The sequence below is a fragment of the Adiantum capillus-veneris genome, chromosome 14, assembly GCF_014529385.1.
Source record: "Adiantum capillus-veneris isolate H3 chromosome 14, ASM1452938v2, whole genome shotgun sequence".
In the NCBI taxonomy this organism is placed as follows: Eukaryota; Viridiplantae; Streptophyta; class Polypodiopsida; order Polypodiales; family Pteridaceae; genus Adiantum; species Adiantum capillus-veneris.
This window is the reverse complement of record NC_140944.1, coordinates 135,080,133-135,086,132: the sequence shown is the minus strand read 5'-3', so window position 1 is coordinate 135,086,132 and position 6,000 is coordinate 135,080,133.

Sequence of the window (6,000 nt, the reverse complement as noted above, 5' to 3'; positions counted from 1 at the left end):
AATGGAAAGATAGATAGCCCTAGAGTGATGGGCGTATATACAATGCACGGGGGAAAAAACCTCCTAAAGAGGGAAAAAATGCCCCGGCGGTCCTAGTGTGTTCACACACATCACTACCACATGTATATGGTAACATAGACATCTTGGAACAACTAGAAACTAGAATGAGGGTGGTATCAGGAATATATGCTTGGAAATGATAAATGAAAGCTTTCCATGATCAACATGTAATTAGTAAGGAGTTCCAAAAAGGGGGATTACGTTTTGGTGTATACCCTAAAGCAACACTCCAAAAAACTCAAAAAAGTGAGGGATGGGACCTTTCGTAATACATATATATCACAAAGTGGTACCATCAAGCTTGCAACATTGGCAGGTGAGGAGATGCCTAATTGGATAAGTGGGTGTAGGTTAAAAAAATATCTTCTTCCATGACACCAAAAGAGCTCCAAATAATTCGTGCAGCAGACCAGCGGAGAAATCGAGCCCATGCTATTAAGAAACAGGCTAAAGAGGAAGCCATGTTCAGAATATTAAAGCGAAAGGAACAAGCAAACCTTCAAGAAACTTGGAGGCAAAACAGAGGCATCAATCCTCCTCCAATAGCATCAATTCAAATGGAACCTACATGGTTAGGTGGCATAGATCTATGAATTTTACTCCAACTTCATGATGGTTCCATCGAGCGTGCATTAGTGGACACTAGGGCATGAGCAAATGTTGTCAACTACTCAACATTTTTTAAAATTGACAAGGAAACCTCTAACACCAAATACTATCGGGTTCAAGGTGGACAACCAAGGAACATTGAACAACCTGGGACATGTCAATTTATCAATAACTATTGATGGAAATGCTTATCCTCATCAATTTCATGTAGTTGCAGATATAGACCTTAATGAGGTAGTGCCGTGGATGCACACTTATAAAGACACACTGAATTGGCAAAATGATACCTTACAACTCATGTTGGATGACACATCTTTCACCACACCATACGCACAGTCAGATTACCTATGGGAACCTCTTCTACCAGCCCTTGATCCGATACCACAATGTTCTACAAAGGTGATCAAGAAAATATGGGTAAAAAAATCCATTATGCAAACCCATCCGAAGAAAATATGGATACCCAAACGACATTGTACTGAAATTCAACCTACGCCACACCAACCAATACCAAACCCAAACCACACCCAAACAAAAAAGCTACAACTTTTGTCAAGACAACAAAGCCAATACAATCAAACCATCAACAACCAAAAGAAGTCGTTTGGAAATGGAGACCAAAACCAACTCGTGAACAGGATGACTTGAAGTCAAAATCCACATCAAAGCAATTTCAATGGCATCCAAAAAAGAGCAATCACTCTAAAGACAATGCAGTGTCAAAACTACGAGGTTTCACTGTCAAAGATAGATCGCTCTTCTTCAACTTCTTTTGTTTGGACCACGAAGCTTCAAACTAATCTCATCATCAACAACCCTTGAACATATGGTTCTGAACCCACATCTTGCACCGCATTTTGTTATCCCATGCATACATTCACGTCCTAGAGCCAAATATATGGCTATGCATAGACACTTACTTCATACCCATGCACTTTGACACATGTTCATCCAGGACGACTCATTATGGGAAAGGGGGAAAACTAGCAGCAAGATAATCATCATTTTGTAGATATTATTTTCTTGTCATTTTTTTAAATCAAATTTTCAAAGCTTTTTAGCTCTTAGCAGGCATAATAATGAGCCATATTGACACCATTCATGAAAAATAAGATGCCACGCTAAGAATACATATATATGAGTGATTACAATAATTTTGGCAAAACTTTGGCCAATTAATAATAATTGTGGGTAATTTTTTTTCTTTTTATGCTAAAAAACTAAAAAGAATCAATAATCAACAAAAATTAATAAGTTGAGCCAAAAAGGTCAAAATTGACTTCTGAGAGCAAAAGCCGAATCTTCAAAGCAAGGGCTTCAAACATGGAAAATATGAAAAGGTTTGGCACAAGACGGGATTTGAGCCAAGTTCTGAAGTATCAAAACTACAGATTAAAGGCCATTGGTCAATCGAATACCTGAATGAGGAATGGTTCAAACCGCAGGTTATGAATAGGAAGATATGAGCAATGGAGGTAAGTATGAAAGGGGCATTCCGAGTAGGTAGGGAACATATAATCCAAATGGGGCTAGTTAATCTCATTGGCATTCACTAAGAGAGAGAGAGAGAGAGAGAGAGAGAGAGAGAGAGAGAGAGAGAGAGAGAGAGAGAGAGAGAGAGAGAGAGAGAGAGAGGGAGCCAAAGAAGCTTAGAGAATCCTGTCGTGTTTTCACCTGTTGCGACTACTACAATAGTACTTACTCCACCAGATCTGACATATATGATCATTAACCCTACAAGAACATTTGTATATTCTCCATTATGCACCAACAACACCAAAACAACAGATCTGATCAAAATACAGACGAAAATTTTGCAAGTTGTCAGAGTCAATTGGGGAACCCAAAACCAAAACCCTCTCATCAGTAGACCCCTGGCACATGGCAGAATTACCCCATGCAAAAACAGTTACAAAGAGAGTTGGAACATGAATCACAATCCATGTTTTTGAAACCCTAAAACCAATAAAATTTGGGCAATGAGTTTCCCATAAGCCCAAGAGCAGACTCTACTAGTTGGAATTGCAAAACATGTTCCAACATGGATCGCAATCCATGTATCTTGATGAGAAAAACAGGGCATAAGTAGACCACTAGTTGGAGGAGGCAAATAAGGGATGACTGACCATGCAAGTTAGACACAAAAAGGATCTTAAACTCATAAAAACCAAGTGATTTGGTACTTTCAGTCTGCAAAGGGTTATTTTTTATTTAATCAAGGCTAAAATGGTCTTACTCCCAAAAAGCAATATGGAATAAGGCTGGGAAGGGAACATGAAGCTAACCCACTTTCCAGAGCAGCATTTGGAACTTCAAGTGGCTTCATTCAAAAGCAGTACAAAGCAAAACGGAATCCGAGAGTGTGTAAAACCCAAAGATCAAGAGAAGCAACACTAAATGTCTAAATAGGGTAAAACAAAGCAAAGGGATACTTATAAAGTTGTGAAAATTGCCTGCATCAATTGCCCATTTCAAATGAATCTAGAAAATGATAAAATTTTGTGGAGAGTTGGACAACACAGTGGTTCTCAGACATAAATCATCAGGAGTCAATGAACTATCAGATATCAGTCAAGGGAAGTGCTCAAATTGGATCCAAAAAATAGATATGGTCAAGACGGGACAAATATGACCATAAAATGGAAAATTGAGTAAACACAGGAAAAACAAGTCCAAACTTGAAAAAGTTTCACCAATGTGCTAGGAAGACCTATGGGAACATGTGTGCAAAAGGGTGCTCCGATACTTTCCAACATGGATCGAAATCCATGTACCTTTTTGTCTAGAAAGAGAAAAAATCACATCAATTGATTCTGAACATCATACCAAGTCTAGCCATGAAGTATAAATTCATTTGGATCCCAAAATCCCAACCAAAAGGTCCAAATTCTCTAAGTCTGAAGAAAATTGCCAAGAATTGGCCTAAGTTCTTAATTAGTGATCCAAATCTCAAAATCTTTGGACCAAGGCATCACCTTGATGAGCCCTACTAGATGGTATCATCATATCTTCAACATGTTTCCCAACATGGATCGCGATCCATGTACCTCAGAGCCGAACTTCATATGTGATCTCATGCCTTTGTGACTATAGTAACCTTAGATGCACTGGTGAAATTTGGTCAAATTTGGGGTAGTCTTGACAAAGTTATGCTCATTTTTCATTTTCTAGTTAAAGTTTGTGTTTTTTCAGCTTCCAAACAGCTTTTTTGGTCATTGCTTAACCCTAATTTCAACTTGAAACTGGTCTCATGATGCCTCGCAGGAAAGCACAAAAAGAGTGGAAGGTGGCTCCTTACTAGATCACTGATATCTCCTCAAACAAGAAAGCTTACATCACGAAACAGGAACTGGAAACAATACCCTTAAACATTTTCATCGAGAAATTCCAGGCAGCAGATGGAGTGATAGTGAAGGCCACCCTATTTCCAAAGGAACTGTGGAAATTCCACCAAAGATCCAAAGTGCTAGAAGGGGCTAGATGTCTATAGTTGGACAACTTCTTAAGACTATCGCCATGGGGAACAGATTTCAGAAGAGCGCATGAACTTATTAGCTCCATTCAATACAATGGAGAAGGAACTCTACCTGACACGGACGGCGCTACAGTCAAGGTAAAAATCACTGCAAAAATAATCATCGAAGCTCTTCACCTGCAACACAGAACACACAATCTATTGCACAAAACCAAAGCAATAGATAATGACAAGACATTTCTGAAGCAACAGGGACACAAATTGACCTATCAAGATCTGATCTACTCTGAGACAGAGCTGCCACTGCGGTTGATATTGCAACATTTCAAAGTGCAAAAGGCACTACGCTACATGGAACCAATGTTGCATATGGCAGTGGTCATGGCAATTGGTTTGGAAGAAAGAAGAGTGGTCAACTATGACTTTGGCAACTACATCCTTGACAATATAGTGGAAGCAAACATAAAAGGAAGTCACAGAAGCAAGTCATCTATGAATGCTAGACCAATGCTGACCAGAATTGCCTACTAGGCTTTAGGCATGATTGATGAATTACTACCTATTGAAGCACAGTTGGATCTAATCCACAAATCCAAAAGAGCACAGCAATGAAGCCACTTGCAGGACCATTAACAAGACCGCAACAAGAGATAAAGCAAACAAGGCAAATCTCAAGAAAACACGACACTAATAGCGAGGAAATAGAATCAGATGTGCCAAACATCGATGAAGCTAAATCAAAGGATAGAGAAACTCCCTTAGAGTATCAGTATTCAGAGGAGGGATAGAAAGGTGAGTTTACAATTAGACACACAAGACTAAAGAGGAGGTCAACTAGTGCAGTAGAGGCAATTCCCATTACACAAGCACGAAGGATGATGAAGAAGCGCAAGCACAAAGGGAAAAACTTTGCCAACAAAATAATGAGATAAAAAGAAGTCTTAGAATGGAGGCAGACGATGAAAGAGAGGACGAGGAGGACATGCCTCTGCAACACAGAAAAGCTGAAGCTCTAGAAAGAATCAAACAGCGAAAAAGAAGAGAGGTAGTGTAAAATTTGAATATTGTCAACGAGATGCAGCAACAAATTCAAAATGAGTTTAAACACAAGATGGAGAAAAGAGAAAGAGAAGAAGAAAAACGCCCACGCATTGATGATCTTGAATCATCTGACGAGTCTACCAAGGTAGCGGAGAAGGACAACAATAACAAAACAGGAAGCCAAGAAGAGGAAGGTAATTTAGACAACACTGAAGGTCAAATAGAAAACATGCCATCATCAATTAAGAAAAAAATACCTTCCCCTACTCAAGAGTTAGCTAATCGAGAGGTTGAAAAGGAGAGAAAGGAATTCACCATGGACCTTCCTGAACAAACAACAGACAAAGCGCTATCACCAAAGCAAATAGTTCAAGAAGATGAGACAACAATATCAAAGATCACCACAACTCCAGCGGCTCATGAAACATAGATAACAGAAGAAAAAACGACGATTGAGGCTGGCACTTTTGATCAAGGTCAACAAGATCAACAAAAACCAAGGTCGCCTCATTTGTAGGCTGTGGTAGATGACGGGACACAATTGATCATGTCTTTTGACATTGACGCACATTTGGACCAGATCAAGCTCCAATTTCAATGCCAAAGAGCACTCTACAACCTGTGTGAATTAGAGCTGGAAGACACCAAGAAGGAGGCAGCCAAAGGAAGCAAATACAATCTGGAACCGCAAAACAGGATTGAGGAGTTACAAAAGTTCAACTACAACTCCAGTCAGAATTATAGAGAGAACAAGAGAATGCTGCCTATTACTACAAGGAAGTTCAGGCATTCAATGAATCAAACACAACTCTACA